General features: G+C 39.2%; 1 protein-coding gene and 1 long non-coding RNA gene across 2 annotated transcripts in view; one reads left to right on the top strand and one right to left on the bottom strand.

Annotated features, from left to right (window-relative positions):
- The window catches only part of LOC137281282 (serine-rich adhesin for platelets-like), a 68,129-nt gene that overhangs the window by 22,880 nt on the left and 28,228 nt on the right, over positions 1 to 17,021 (top strand). The window lies entirely within an intron of this gene.
- LOC137281284 (uncharacterized) lies at positions 2,189 to 14,489 on the bottom strand. Its single transcript, XR_010956720.1, has 2 exons — positions 14,360 to 14,489; positions 2,189 to 5,594 (listed from the first exon to the last, which is right to left on the bottom strand). It is a non-coding gene; the product is annotated as an uncharacterized lncRNA (long non-coding RNA).

Below are 17,021 nucleotides of genomic sequence, written 5' to 3'. Positions count from 1 at the left end.
TCAGCTCCGGATAAGAAAAATTCATCTTGGCAGTTGTTACCATTGTATTTGCACGGAATTGTTATTCTTCCATATTGGGCAATCTTGGAACCATTATATGCTCTGAGTACAGTTGAGCTTGGCTTAGTTGTGCCTGGCAGTGGGATTCCTACGCTGTCAACTTTTCTTGGCTACATGCGTTGAAATACATGAAGTGGTAGGAGGTTCCCTTGGGCTCCAGTGTCGACTTTCGCCTTAAGAGTTGCCGGTTGTAGAGGTCGATCCTCGAGGCTAATATTGATTGTTGCGAATACTTCGTCCCGCGTGTCATTGTTTTGGTCATCACTGATGGAATCGAAGGATAGGGATTCAAAGGTCAGAGTTTCAAAGTTTGCCTCGAGATCGTTCGATTGGTCTTGTGTAAGAGAGTTGACCGACTGTTTACCACGTGATCGTGATCTGCTCCTACCTCTGTACCGTCTTGTAGGAGGTGTTCCGCCTCGTCCTCTGCCACGGCTGTAGCTGCGACTGTTACTTCCACCTCTACCTTGTTGTTGGGTGTTACTGCCATAATTCCGTCTGCATACAGATTTCCAATGGTTCATACGTCCACAATTTTCACATTCACTGCCATAAGCTGGACAACGGTTGGGTGGGTGGTATCTTCCACAGTACCGACACGACTGCTCCTTCCTTATGTGGTGTACATCGGTCTGTGTTGTCTGTACCCCCTGAAGTTGGGCCATGTCGGTGATCGATGCCTCGTGGACCCTGGCTATGTCTATAGCCGCTTCTAAGGTAAGCTTTTCATCCTTTCCTAGCAATTCTTTTTGCAGTTCCGGTATTCTAGTACCAATAATTAGTTGCTCGATCAGCCTTTCTTTCAGCTCAACGTCTGTAAATTTACACTTGAATGCTTGCAACTTGCATCTAGTCATGTAGGTGTCAACTGATTCAGTAGGGTCCTGTTTATATCGTTGCAAGTAGAATCTTTCCACCCTGAAGTTCGTGTTTGGCTGTATGTGTGTACTAAATCTCTGGAAGATAACAGCTGGGTCTTTACTTTCCTCATCAGTAAGTGACCACGAGTTGAATGCTTTCAAGCCCTCATCACCAGTGAACAGGAGTATGTGGTCAACTTGTTTATCAGCTTTGACATTCTTCACTGAGAAGTATAGCTGGCATCGCTGCTTGAACAGTTTAAACTCACTTCCAATGTCTTGGCTTGCCCAGTTAAGCTTAGGGATTGCTAATGGATCCATTATCTTCCTATTTCTTTCACTTTTACTCCAAGAGATGTAAACAGTAAGTCTGGAGACAGGATGTTTACTGCATGGGCACTGTCATCTTGGTTAGGACATGTGCTTAGGCTGATCGGATTACAACTGGGGTCTTTGTCTTTGTCTTCTTATAATTGACACACCAACATATAAACACCAGTTTCTCTGCATCTATTCTCCTTTTAACTTCAATTCCTTATATTTGCATGTGATACCGACACTTTAAACCTAAGCCAAGGCACAGGGTGACGAAATCAGCAAAGTTCCTTTGTCTACTCCAGTTTCCAACTTACAGTTCTCAGTAGCCCTTTTCTCCCTCTATATCCACTTTTTTGTGTACGTCCATCCTTGGAACGTAGGCTAGTACCCTGCTGCCACCATGTAATGATTCTTCATGTATTGGTACTTTGTATGAACCTGGAATTCCGTATTGTATGCACAGAGAACTGGAGAGCAAGTTAAGTCACATGTTTACTGATCTACAAGCATGGTACAAGTAGTGCCATATTCCTACACCAGGAATGGTACTGACCAAAGGGGGTAGTGAGGTGGCTGGCAATATAGTCCATATATTACAACCCATACACCCACTCACTCACTCACTCATTCACTCATTCTCTTACTTAGCATGCATGCCTATCGACAATGGGATTGGATGGTCAGGCTTACTGACATGGTTGACACGTCATCACATACCATTTGCATAGATCGATGCTCATGCTGTTGATCACTGCACTGTATGAGTTGGAGTCCCATTATTTGTGAACTGCTACCATATATCATTCATTACTGCATTAAACATCAAACAAGCAAACAAAAATAAACAACTTTGAGGTGGAGCTAATATCTTCTAGCTTTCATTATAGTGTGTAATAAACACACTTTTCTTTTTTCTTAGCAACTGTTATTTTAAAAACAACACAAAAGGCTTTAAAATGTACAAAAATATCTTTATTTAAAATCTGAAATGATTCTGAGTATTTATCTGAAAAAAATGTCATGTATGAATATCATTAGATTAGTATTCACATTATTGCAGAATGGAACATGATGTTATACAGTGTCTTGCCTCTAAGGAAACATGAGAATTATGCATTTCATAATTTTCTTGTTCATTTTTCAACAAAACTTTGTCTAGGCAACTTATATATACAATACAGTTTATTATTAACCGCAATATGAGGCAGTTCTCTCCTTTGGTAAATACTAACAAGCATCATTGTTTTCTTTTTTTTCTTTCTTTTTTCTTTCGCTGAAACAGTGTCATAGTTAAAGAAATAAGTTGTTCACAAATTTGCTGATTAAATGTCATTTTAATTGGATTTCATGATAAAATAAGTCATAAGTTCACAATTTGATTTACAATTACAGATGTGTCAAGTACAGCGATACAACACAATCGCAGGCTATACAGTTTCTGCTACTAAACAAATGTTTTTTCTTATTTTAAATTTTTTAAAAAAAATTATGCATTGAATGTGCAGTCAAAATAAACATCTACTGATTGCCATGTGTGACTTCATTATGCATCTGGTAATTATGAAACTACATCTACTAAGCCATCACAATATTACCTGTATATCCAAATATGCTTTCCTAATGACATGTATCGCAATATTTCTTATTATCACTTGACTGAATCATTGATATTTTCAATCAAATTGACAAAAAAGCATGAATGTCAAAGATTTGTTTTTGTCTGCTGTCATTATTTGCCCAGTGTCTGTTACGTGAAAATCATAAACAATTACTGTGATATAATATTTATATTAGTATGTGGAAAATAGCATCTGCCTGTGCAGTCTGCGTCAATCACAACCAAAATCTCCATCTCACAGTATATCACAATACACACCGTGAGTTCACAACTCCATCAAATACTGATTATCAAATGTTGCAGTACTAGATCCTAAACAAAAACAGCAGAAGGAAATATTATAGTACTGATAGTACTGATAGTACTGAATGATTGCCTGTAATGAATATGGTATTTGCACTTTCTCATTAATTTTAGTGATTCACATTACTGATTGGTCAAAGGTAGTTTACCAAAAGTAAAGTGCAGTATTTCCTCTAAAAAGCGGTTAAGAAGTAGTTCGTTACATCCAGTCAACACAGGAAGCGCCAGGCCTCTAAAACTAAAAGCACCAGGTCTGGAAGGCTGTGGAAAAATTAAGTGCCCGGGCACTTATTAGAGGAAATATGGTATGTAGCATTGGCTGATGTTCTACATTGTCTCTCTCAAACATGTTAAAATAACGAGTGATGCGTAAAATGACCTTGTTCTGTCTCCTGTGAGGAAATGGTTTGAAATTGATACCATTTATTCACTAAACAGTCTTCCTTTTAACTTGTTTGGTATCATCCAGTTACAAAGTAGCATTTTCTGAACATGATTTTATGAACCAGCAGTGTTTGCCCTGACATAGAAAACCTGCATACTTGACACACGAATTGTCTCAAATACACAGTAAATTTAAAAGCTTCAGTCATTGTTGACACAGTGTTACTTGGCCTTCAGTTATGATAATCTAAACTTAGTTGCCATTTAATTGCTCAGTGCTGATTAAATACCTGACCTGCTTTACCTTGTTTTTCATCATTAGTAAACAATCACGGTTGTTGTCGTGATGAAAGTTCCATACTGAAGTTGACTCCCCAAAACATGTCCATGACTTCCTCTCATGACACCAGGGAGTCATGATGATTCCTAAGTTGTCATGCCAAGGGCAAACACCACAGGTATGTACTGTCTGTTAATATTAACTCTTCTGTGTAGCATTTTTTCTCTTGTAGGATCCTTCATTATGTGAAGGAATATAAGTGGTACAACCACGACTTGGTTTAAGATCTATACAGCTAACCAAGCCTACGATCACATTGTAACAGCCATCCTCAGACTTGATTAAATTCATTTTACTTTAGGCCCCATCCAAGTACTAAGACCACCAAAAGCCACATAAGCATTTGATAAGGGGTGAAATGGTATATCATGGTAATAGTAGAACTGTGGTATTTTGCCTTTGGTTCCACACACAATGATGCAATGAAAGCTTTCGGTATTTTCGTTTTTGCTTATTTCATTTCTGCCTCATCATAAAATGACAGTTTTGTTCATTCAAACAAAAAGTATTATGGCTATTTCTTTCCCATGTTATTAAACAAGGGTTTGGTTCTTGCTAGTTTTCGACAATAGGATCATTATCTCATATACCAAACCGGAACGAAATGAACCAAAGGTCTTGTACTGCACAATGGTAGAAGCTTACCATTTCACCCAGTTTGGAACAATACCTGGCCTAAATTACTGGCAGGTTCTTACACATCTATCTTTCTTCCATTCATATCTTTTAGGGGAAGTAAGTAGATCATATAGTGTAATCATCTTCAGGTATTTTGTATGAAGTGGATACTGTAGCTCACCTTTCCAAATTGCTGACCAGATTATTTTTTTAAAAACTGTGAGATGAGAATTGGATATCCTTAGATTCTGAATTGTGTGATATTTATCAAATTGATATTTGAGCATGTTCAGAGGTGAGCTATGAATCAAAATGTGCATGTTCACTCAGTTGTGGGTACCCATTAGGATGAGACTGTCATGTGTCTGTTAACATTAGGTATTTAATACAAAATAGGACATGTTGGCAGCTATAGAACCTGGTGCTCATGGCCGAATTACTGACAAGCATTTATTTTTTGAAAATCTGAACTCTTTGAGATAGGAATAAAATATCATTAGATTTTAATTGGTGTAATTTTTTTAAATCGGAGCTGGTTTTCTGTAGGTGTCTTCATTGCGTTTCCTTCTCTGGCGTTTCGATTGAATCAGTGAGTTAATCCCGCAGCCAATGAACAGAAGGATAAGTCCACAGTTCACACCAACTATTATCATCCCTTCCGTGAAATATGTTGGCATAATGTACGCCCTGAATTCCACTGTTTTGTTCAAAGCATGATCAGTTGTCCAACATATATAATTTCCTGTATCATTCAAGTTGACAGAGTTGATGTAGAGATCACCGCCATTGAAATATATCCTGGAGGTATTGAGCATCGATATTTTCGTGCCGTTTTCGTATGTCCATTCGATGGTTTTGTTTACCATTGAACATGAAAATGCAGCATTTTCATTTACTTTGATTGATTGATCTGGACGTGGGCCGATGATAAGACCCTCAGTCTCATGTTGCCCAACAGCAGAATGGATGAGAGCACAGAATCCACATACTACCAAGGTGACAGCTAGCTTTAGCAGCTCCATCTCGTGAACAGTTCTGATTTGGATTTCTTAGTTTTGTTTGTCAATTTTCTTGAGCTCTGAAATGTTACATTCTGAAAAGATAAAAAAAGATATCACATGATTCTGCAAATTTATGAAAATATGAGTATTGAGAATAAGCAAAATTTAATTTTGCGGATGGTAACAGCTGTAATATGCCGTACCAACTTTGAGAAAAGATTTTGATTCACTGCGTCATGTATTGTATTACTGTCTCATGTGAGCTACCTCCCTTGTCATTTACCAGTTTCGTAACTCCCAGCAACCTTTGGTGTTTGTGAGAGTGACTAAACAGATCGTTTGGAAGCCACAATGATTCACATAGCATTCCCTGCACGGCATCCTCACATGACACCCACACATGGTGTCTTCACACAGCTTTCCCACATGTCATCATCACATGACATCCACACATAACATCCCAACATGGCATCACCACATGACATCCACATAAGGCATCTTCCACATGCATCCATGCATTTCCACATGTCATCCCACATGACATCCCAACATGGCATCCCTTCATGACATTCCAACATGGCATTCCCACATGGCATCCACACATGACATCCACACAAGGCATCTTCCACATGACATCCCCACATGACATCTGCTCATGATATCCTCATGTGACATCCACACATGAGATCTACTCATGATACCCTCACGTGACATCCACTCATGATATCCTCATGTGACATCCTCACGTGACATCCACACGACATCCACTCATGATATCCTCATGTGACATCCACACATGATATCCTCATGTGACATCCCCTCATATCCTCACGTGACATCCACTCATGATATCCTCACGTGACATCCACTCATGATAGCTTCACGTGACATCCTTGTTTGACATCCAAGTATGACATCCCTTCCAGCATTTATTCGTGGTATCTCCACATGGCATTCCCACATTTGATGGAAAGTTGCTTGATGTTGTTTGCACTCCGGAAAAGATGGATAACAAATCTTAGGACTGTTAAGGACCACAATATACCACTTACCTGGAGAGTCCTTCATGGAGAACAGATTGTGGGGAGATTATGAATCAAGGTTTACAGTTCTCACCTTAAAGCAATCATATTCTGTGACCAGATTGCTACTGGTAAGCATATTTTCCTGGTCAAGGCGATTAATACTGACTTGTGGTTGAAAACTCAGCTTGTCATGTTAGAACCTGCCTCAGTTTCAACAATGTTACCCATCGTGATATCACAGGGCCAGAAAACCCTATCAACTTACTCTAATGCATGCACTTAATACACATTGAGAGAGACAAACGAAATGTGTAACTCACTGAAATCACAATATCTAACTATCTCTAAATCAGGCCCCCCTAAGTAATGGAAGAAATTACAGCAAATTTGAAGGAATTGCATCTCAAATGTAAACAAATGCAGCCAACTCGCGAAACAATTGCAGTGATATCGGTAGTTTAGCGGTAATAACAGAAACACAACGCCCCTATCAGAAACAATGTTGGTAATACTTGAAACAAGCTCGGCAATCTTCGGAGATTTCTTGGCTCTGTTCCATGATTTGTCGGTCACGTCCTGAAACTCACACAGCAAAACATGGCATCACTGGAAGGAGCACCCGTCTCGGTTAGTTTTGTTTTTAGTTTCTACTGTTTTTATTTCTATAATTAGCCAAGTCATGTCCCCAGAAACTTCCCAATTTCAGACAGTCGTAAACAACCCCCGACTTATAACGCTGTTCTGCAATGACGATCTTTTCCTAAAACAATAGTCTCTAGCTCTGACAACAGCTCACACCTAAACGCATTCAACACAGGTGGTCAAAGATGAATAATTATAAAAATTGAAACAGAAACTAAAAACAAAACTCACTGAGACGGTTGTTCCTTCCAGTCACGCCATGTTTTGCTGTATGAGTTTCAGGGCGCAACCGACAAATCACGGAATGGAGCTGAGAAATCTCTGAATATTGCCGAGCTTGTTTCAAGTATTACCGACATTGCTTCCGATAGGGGCGTTGTGTTTCTGTTATTACCACTAAACTACCGATATCACTGCAATTTTTTCGCAAGTGGGCTGCGTTTGTTTACATTTGAGATGCAATTCCTTCAAATTTGCTGTAATTCCTTCCATTACTTAGGGGGGCCTGTAAATGATATTTAGATAAGTATTCTCTGCACTCACCTGAACATCATCAGATTGGGTGGACTGTTTGATTACTACCTACCTGTCAGGTATGAGGTCTAGTCACAAACCTGTGGAAATCTGCTTTGAACAAACCATCTCAAGCCATCTACTGAAGGCACCAGCTTCTCAAATGACACCAACTGAAGTTCCATTAAATATACCAACCTTGTGTCTGCTGTCATTCAGTCAGCATCTGATAACACATTGTATCTCCATCAGTTGTCTTTAATCTATCTTCACTTCCTAGTTATGCATCATTACATAATTAGTTAATTACTACACAGCCATGTGTTATAGAAGCTGGTTCACCTTTGCTGGTCTGCAAAATCCTGCTTTGCCTCATCCGTAATTAGTACATCTCACTGAAATATGATCTAATTAACTGTGGAGAAATCTTTAACCCATATTTGAGATTGGCTGAATATTGCTTGATCATCATTCAGAATTTATTTGCAATTTATTCAGTGAATTCACCAGTCAGCTATTACTTACCCACATCAAATGTTAGTGATGAGGAGCTGTTCTTAGTTACTGTCATGAGGTTTTTCTCCCAAGCTATGTTAAAATGTAATACAGTATGTTTGTTAATTTTTCTGCTTTTCTTTCTACACAACATAATGCATCGAGTCTTACTATATAGAAAGCATTATTCTATTTCTCTGTAGGTGTCAAGTTACCAAGGCAGTTACAGAAGACATTCTGAGACAGTGAAGCAGGGATGATTTCGGCTGATTTTTTTATGTATTCTAGTTCTAGTGTTATTTTAGGGATTTTTGTCCTCTGAGAACCTAAAGGCAGGTGGGGAAAAAATACAGATAAAATTTCCAATCAATGTAATATTCCTTCTAAATACTCAAAGTATTTTACTTTTGGTAATTTATGAAGTGAATATGGGTAAACCTAAAAAGTATTTTCTTGTGAGTTTACATTTTTAGCAAATAGGATTTAACTTTTTTGAGCGGGGAAAATTAATTTTCATTTTTTTTCTTATTCTTGAAAAAATACAGCAGACGAATCCGTAAAACAAGAAATTGGTCAGGCCTTATCTAATGTTTGGTTACATAATAGGCAGAGCATGATATGAATCTAACTGATGTTGTGGTGAACTCTTAAGTGTAGTTTCGCACCATTCATGAACAGCACACAATAAGTGAGTGAATGAGTTTTATGGCACTTTTAGCAATATTCCAGCAATAACATGGCAGGGGACCTCAGAAAAAGGCCTCATGCATTGTACCCATGTGGGGAATTGAAACCGTATCTTCGACATTTTGAGCAAACGCTTTACCCATTAAATAAAGCAGATCCAAACAGACAGTTTGTGTGTGTACATCTGTTAGTGAGTTAGGAGATAAACATCATGTATTGGCCAATTTCCGGGTGTTGTTGAGTATTTGAAGCACAGGAATATTTCATTTGAAACCTCTGGCTGACGCCGTCGGTTCCAAATGCATTCCCGTACTTCAAGTACTCAATAACACCCGGAAATTGGCCAACACATGATGTTTATTGACACTGTAGACAAAAATGTAAACTAAAGGGTTTTACTGTCTGCACTCGTTTACATTGACTACGAGTACGGCAGTGAAGTGTCATCAGCTAGCCGTTTCTGCTGGTTTCCACACAAGGTAGCATCTGGAGCTGCTCATTTGTGACATCATTCTAACTTTATGTCACAATATGATTTGAATGACGTCACCACTGTTGATGACACAACAAAGCAATTGTTTGTGAGGTTTCTACAAGTCAATACGCAGTGAATAGTCTTGCAGTTTCTGGGAATATGATACCATTGGATCGTGTTTTTCAACCGATCAGATTACAGAACACAGTGACTTTGGGTTTACAATTCACAATCAGTGATGCAGTGTAACCTAGGGGATCCTTGCTTTCATGTATTTGCTTGTTTGTATCCCTTACTATATACATGCGCTTACTGCAAGTTAATAAATACATGTACTTCTTTCCAAAAGTTTAGACTCACTTAAAACATTGAGTATATGATTTATTTCTTCACTAACAAACTGCAAACTTCAAGCAGATTAGTTGCTCAAGCATCATGCATCATGCATGTGAACAGCTGCCTTATTGTATAAAGTTTTGTTAAGAATTCGCCAGTTTTCATTGATTTTATCATTTACTGAACTCAAGACAATAATGTTTTCAACATAATGAGCTCGTTTTGCAATACATCAGTTCATGTGTAAACACTACCTGTAAACTGCATGGCATATTTTGCAAAATTTAAGTAAGAACAGTTGCCTGAAGAAATAGCTATTTTTACATTGGTGAGTCTTAACTTTTGATGAGAAGTATATATAAGTATATATAAGGTCTTGCAGTTTCAGGCTGCACCAGTGCAGGTTCTAAATGCTTAAGTTGGGCCCTGTATGTGAAAGTAAAAAAACCAACAAGGTACAGCATGAGGATGCCTTATTCACTGCTATGGCCTTTATGTTGCATGCATTCAGTCAATACAAAAATACCTGTTAAGACATGTATGTAGTCACAAGCTGAAAACCTACACTGGGTAACAACACACAGTTATACTGTGGTCCTGAGGAATTTCTCAAGGCAATTTTTTTTGTACCCAAGAGATTCAAACCTAATGCTTTAATGGAGACAGTGATTGTGTACTGGTAGCCATTACATGACAAATTCTGCAAGTGCTTCCTGTAGTTCTATTCCATGTTTTACAAAGCTATCGTAGTGCTACTGCTGCTGTACCTCCTATACTGTAGCATAGACTCATGACAGTCGTAGCTCTTCATTATCTTTGTGAAACAGGGCCCAGAGTGAGTGAATGAGTTTGGTTTTACACAGCTTTTAGCAATATTCCATCAATATCATGGCGGGGGACACCAGAAATGGGTGCCCCTATGGGTAATGGAACCCGGGCAAACACTTTAACCACTTGGCTACCCACCAGCCCGCCAGGGCCCAGGGGCATGTGAAGCACATGCAGAGTTTGTAATGTGATTGTTTACGTTCTAGCACCGATGTGAAACGGGCTCTTGTTTGAAGGGAATTTTTATAGGTTTGTTCAAGGTCAGATGTGTACTGTGGTATATCAGGTTCCGCTTACAAACTGTACTGTCACTAAGTGTGAGAGTGATTCTTGTTTGTGTGTAACCATGTCATGTAAACCTGTGCAGTCAAGTCCTCAACAGCTGCTGAGAAATAGTCCTTGAACCGAGTGTCAACAAAGGTACTATATACTGAGCGTCTTCCTTGTCTGTATTCACTCTCACGTAGGTCTGTGCTTCGTCTGTGGTTAAGGTATTTGCTTAGGGAACCCTTTTGTTATCTCATTTGTTGGAGTTTTGCTTAAGGCAGAGAAAACTATGACTCTTTCAACCACCTGCAGGGATGGAAATAATTTTTCAATAGCTAGTGTACTATGGTACAGTGGCACTTGTAAATTCACTTGCCCTGATAATTTTTTCAGCCGATTTTCTTGTTGATTATTTAATTAAATAATGGAAATAAACATAACATAACAAAATAAATAAACATACTTAACAATGGAAAGTCAACTTGACATTGGTACAGCGTGATATACAAATTAACTTGCCTGACAGAAAAATGACTAGACTGGGATGTTGGGCAATGGGTTATTTCCACCTCTGACCTGTCCAAAACAGCATTCACTCATTCAAACCACCACTCTCCACCCCACCACTCACTCACTCACTCACTCACCATCTCACTCATCCTTACTCATTCAAACCACCACCCTTCACCCACCTATAGCAATTTTCAACCAAATCACTCACTCACCCTTCCCGTGTTCCACCCCCTCACTCACTCACTCCACCCCACCTCTCACTCACCACCCCACCTGACCTATGAAGGTCAGGGGGTAGAATAGGCCTTCAGCAACCCATGCTTGCCATAAAAGGCTACCATGCTTGTCGTAAGAGGCAACTAACAGGATCAGGTGGTCAGGCTTGCTGACTTGGTTGACCAATTGCACAGATCGATGCTCATGTTGTTGATCACTGGATTGTCTGGTCCAGACTTGATTATTTACAGACCACAGCCATATAGCTGGAATATTGTTGAGTGTGGCATAAAGCTAAACTCACTCACTCACCAACCCACCTAGCCCCACTCACCCACTCTCTCCATCCCACTCACTCACCAACCCACCTACCACCACTCACCCACTCTCTCCAACCCACTCACTCACCAACCCACCTACCACCACTCACCCCCTCTCACCCACTCTCTCCACTCCACCTCTCACTCGCTTACTCATTAATGCACCTCTCACTCTCTCGACCCCATTGCACTTACTCTTTCACCCACCCTACCCAATCACTCACAATCTGCCTTAAAATCACTCACCCAGTCTTCCTACTTTCCACGCAGTCATTCACTCACTCCGGTACACAGTGGACTGTTTTTGGGACACCCGTTGAATATAGCGTAAAACCTGCTTGGCTTGTTTTCATTTGGCAGTAGTGCACCTCCTCGTAAATCAGGTTAATCCTGGAGGTCTACATGCTTGTATTCTTCAAGGCTCTGGAATAACATTCTTTACAGTGCATGACTGGTTTTAGGGGCAGATCAGGTTCACTGCTTGTGTTGTAAATACCAACTGATATTTAGCAAATACAAAGACTGCAACGAATCCACTCTGTGGCGAATACAACCTATATATCAGGGTGTACAGGGTCATAAGTACACATATTTTCCCAAATACCATCACATGTCACATGTTGATTTTTATTCCTATATTCAGTCAAATCATATTAAACAAACTCTATTGATACACAACAGACAAATTTTATTTCATGACTGCAGTATTTCGATACAGATTCTCCTCTGCTTGGCAATGTTAAAGGAATCTGTTTTGAAATATTGCACTCACTGCATCAAAAAAGTTGTTGTCCATGAAGTTATTTTTTATTTTGTACATCCCATCTACAATTTTGCATTTCTCATATCAATAACAAATTCAAGCAAAACTAGTACTATTCAATTCTAGCGATTACGAATAACAGATTTATTGGGTATTGAATTCATGAAAGAATATGGTTCAATTCACCAAATAAGTCAGTTAAACGAAACAGCCCGTGGAGTGTTCCACTATTTATTCTCAGATTGTTTCCCACAGTGTGATGCAAAGCTCGTGAAGAAACACGCAAAAGAATAAAGGAACAGTTGCTTTCATGTATTCGCTTGTTTGTTTCCCTTACTATAAATACATGCGCTTAGTGCAAGTTAATAAACACATGTACTTCTCTCCAAAAGTTTAGACTCACTTAAAACATTCAGTGTATGATTTATTTCTCCGCTAACCAACTGCAAACTTCAAGCACGATCATCATGCATCATGCATGTGAACAGCTGCCTTTTTGTATAAAGTTTTGTTAAGAATTCGCCAGTTTTCATTAATTTTATCATTTACTGAACTCAAGACAATAATATTTTCAACATAATGAGCTCTTTTTGCAATACATCAGTTCATTTGTAAACACTACCTGTAAACTGCATGCTTTAACCTAACCTAATGCTTTAATGGAGACTTATTGTAACAGTGATTATGTACTGGTGTCAACTTTTCAGTCCCGTATGTATCACCCTAACATGGGCCTGCATCCGATGAGATGTATTTCTAGACAATGGTATAAACCACCCTTGATGTTATACGATGTATGGTAGTTAAGAGACCCATCATATGGTCTTCTGAAGGGAAGGTTGTCTTTTAGGAAGAATAATTTGTTGAGGAAAAAAAAGCATTATTTGTTCTCTGGTTCACATATTTAAAAACAAATTTTCACTTGACTTACTGAATGTTAGGGCTGGTTAAGATGATCAATAATTGGAAACATGATCGATGAGACAGTTTATGAATAAGTGTTGATAAGTGTTATCAACAATATCTAACATGAACTATTGTGATGAAATATAGTTTGATATTACACACACCATGCACAAAGTTACGGTGTCATTCATAACCTGGTCAGAGCAGTGATTTTGTTCATAGGCCATGCATAAATATGCAGCCATTCATGAGTGACATATAATTTCTCGTCATCATCTGTTTCCTCTTTAGCTTCATCATTGTCATTTTATCAGTCGTGTGAATCTGACATCCACCTCTTTTTGTGAATGGTATATTTTGATCTCAGTGCGCAATATCAATAGCCGTTAGATGCTGTCTCTATCAGTAACACTATGGTATAGACCATGCAATGCAAATTCTCAGACTGGATAGCTGACAGAATGACTCTAGCATGAATAGGCTGAAGAGGATTCCTTGTCCAGCAACAGGGCATGTTATTGATGAGCTTTTCTTTTCCCTTGATCCCTGCAGGGTCAGGTATGTCCAGGACAGGGAGAACCTCCCACTGGAACTTACAGACATCAGAAGAGACAAAATCTAATACAGACTTACCTGATATTGATGCATTGAAAGTGAGTTTAAGCCCAGCGACACTAACCTCCTGTCTTTGATGCAGTGTAAAATCTGTCTGTCAGGTCAGGTACAACACTCCCCTTGGTATATACACATCAGACACAATACCTGATATCTCAGCATGGACATGAATGTAGTGAAAATAACCCCCACTTGTTGATGATTGATGCACTTGTTAAAGTTAGTAACTTTAACACAGAGAGAAAACAAACAATACCTGATATCCCAGCCTGGATGGAGTCTAGTTGTATGTACAGTGTATGTTTTGTATGACACACGTTCCAGTCCTTCAACACCTCTGTCCAAGTATGACAAGGCTTGGAGGTACACCCACTGCTCCGTGACCTGCTTTGTGAGCCAGAACAGTATAGTACAGTTGACTTCACAAACATGCTAGATGTGACTCCCACTGACGGTCTGACATAACAGGTTTGTGTGGATCACAGGGGTATCAAGAAGCTGATGAGTCGATATATTCAAATGTTGGAGGAGGGTTTTATTTAAATAAATATAAAATAAGTTTTTCCAGAGGGCTTTGGAAAAAAGAACTTACTTTTGTTTTTGCTAAAAAAAATGGTTTGTCTCCTTCTGGGAGCCATTCTGTCACCTGTCTGAAGACGTTTCGGAGAATCGGAGACGGCAAACAAGTACTGCTTTATATCATCTACCAGGTGCTCATGTTTATTGGTTGATGCCTCCTGTAGAAATTCTGGGTTGGAATTGGTCCCTAGGAACCAGTGCTAGTTATGAGAGGGGTTAGCTGGATCTGGTATTAGATCGGGGGTTGTTTGCGTGGGATTGAAATCTGGCAATGTGGTTTGTTGATCGCTAATGTTGAAAAATTTGGAATAAATATGTTTCATTGATAATGTATTAGAAAACACAGAATAATCTCAAAGTGATCTTGAAGGTTATGATATGACAGCAGATAACAAGTGTGATTCAGTGAGTTAGTTTAAGGATGCTTTTATCATTATTCCAGCAATATCATGGCAGGGGACACCAGAAATGTGCTTCACACTTTGTACCCATGTAGGGAGTCGAACATGAGTCTTTGGCATGACAAGTGAATGCTTTAACCACTAGGCTACCCCACCAATCCTGAACTAATCAAGGGATCCACAATTACAAATATTGTTGGTGTGAACACATTAATGGTTTGAAAACCAGTGTATGTATAGGTATTACTTTTGCCAATTTTCATATAGGTGATACCACAAATAGTTAATTTTTTTAAGAAAACCTTGAGAAAAATGTCTACTGCTTTTTCGAAGATGTGTCAACACATACGTATGTGGTTGGTGCGTCGACTGGGGATTGGCTCATGATTATGATGAACATTATGTTGACGAAGACAAATGAATACGTTAATGAAGACTGAGGCATAATATTGTTCAAACTTCTTTAGTTGGTTTCACAAGACAAGTATACATAAATGAGGTGAGCGGACCTCCAGCCCAACCTCAGGGCCTTTCCTGCGAGCGGCATAACCCTTGTCCCTACACAGTCGGAATACCGGACTCCACACTCCCATTCAGTATAGACATGTGAGCATACATATATATATATACATTTTTTAACAACAATGGACAGATAGATAAACAATAGCACTTCCTTCTACAGTTGATGTGATGACAGACACAGCCAAGGGGGATGACCAGTAAAGGCCATTAATGTCATGTATGGTAATTAATGGGAGTGACACAGAGGAACAGGGTTGCTGACTAAACAATGTCCTCTGCGGTAGTGATGAAGATTAAGAGTGCAGATTGAATAATAATAATTAGATTTCATACATTATTTGGTGTTTAGAAATATTTATACATGGCTGTCCTGAAGTAGACACAGATGAAAGAGAAAGCCTTTTGATCATATTTTTTCCAGTTTTGGAAATTGTGTAAGTAACGCAACAAAAATTAAAAAACAAACCCTCATGTAACATGCCTCATGCATGTAATGTGCCGTGACATGGGTGTGTCTTCAGTTTGTCATGTAGACAAGCCGGTATCTAGGAGAGTTGCATCTAAAATGGTATGGACATAAAGTGTCAAATATTTTTTGTCCCCTTGCGTGCTAGAGAGATTAAAGGTTTACTCAGCCCACAAAATGTGTTATAGCTGACACCATCCATTTTCCTCAATATGTCACGTGTCAGGGCCTCATATATTGTGCAGTCTTATCATGACATTGCTGTTCAGCCATAAACACAACTAGTTGTAACAATATAGTCGTATTTTCACTTGCACGAGCTGTATGACAGTGGCCTGTTAATCTAGTAACTGATAACACGAACATTGGTATGACAATAACGAATACAGAGTTTGTTGATCATTGTACTCAATCCATGTACTCACCTCATAAAGCATGCATAGGTTTGTATAAGACAACTTCCTAAATACACCAGGTGTACTTGTTCGAATGTAATGTTCTAGTTGTTCCATAGAGTGGCGGCCTGTGCGTAGTGCTCAGATCACTGTCAGTTGAAGTTTAGCACCATTGAGCTCGGACAGTCCTCGATGGGTGGCCGTGTTTGGCAGTTTGACTCCTGAGAGTTTCTAGGACTTTGGTCCTGCCCCAAAACGAAGCACATGGGAAACATGTGGTCTCACCTTAGGCAAGTGAGTTTGTTCAAATTTGCCTCTGTTCACCCAACAGAAAATGGGTATCCGGTGAGATAGAGTCCTGTGACTATAACCTTCTAGCACCTAAGAGGCCCCTTGGGTTATCCGGGGTAATGATAATCAGATTCTGATTAGAGTGTCCAGTGAGCAACTAGTCAGATGGATATTAGTGAATTATTATGATTATCATATAGCAGTGACCAGTATGTCCAGCCTGTCTTGCATTCACAAACCATACTTTTTCCCCCTCCACCTCCA

This window comes from Haliotis asinina, chromosome 4 (genome assembly GCF_037392515.1).
Source record: "Haliotis asinina isolate JCU_RB_2024 chromosome 4, JCU_Hal_asi_v2, whole genome shotgun sequence".
Lineage (NCBI taxonomy): Eukaryota > Metazoa > Mollusca > Gastropoda > Lepetellida > Haliotidae > Haliotis > Haliotis asinina.
The sequence above is the reverse complement of the archived record's forward strand: the minus strand, read 5'-3'. Positions and strand labels throughout refer to the sequence as shown.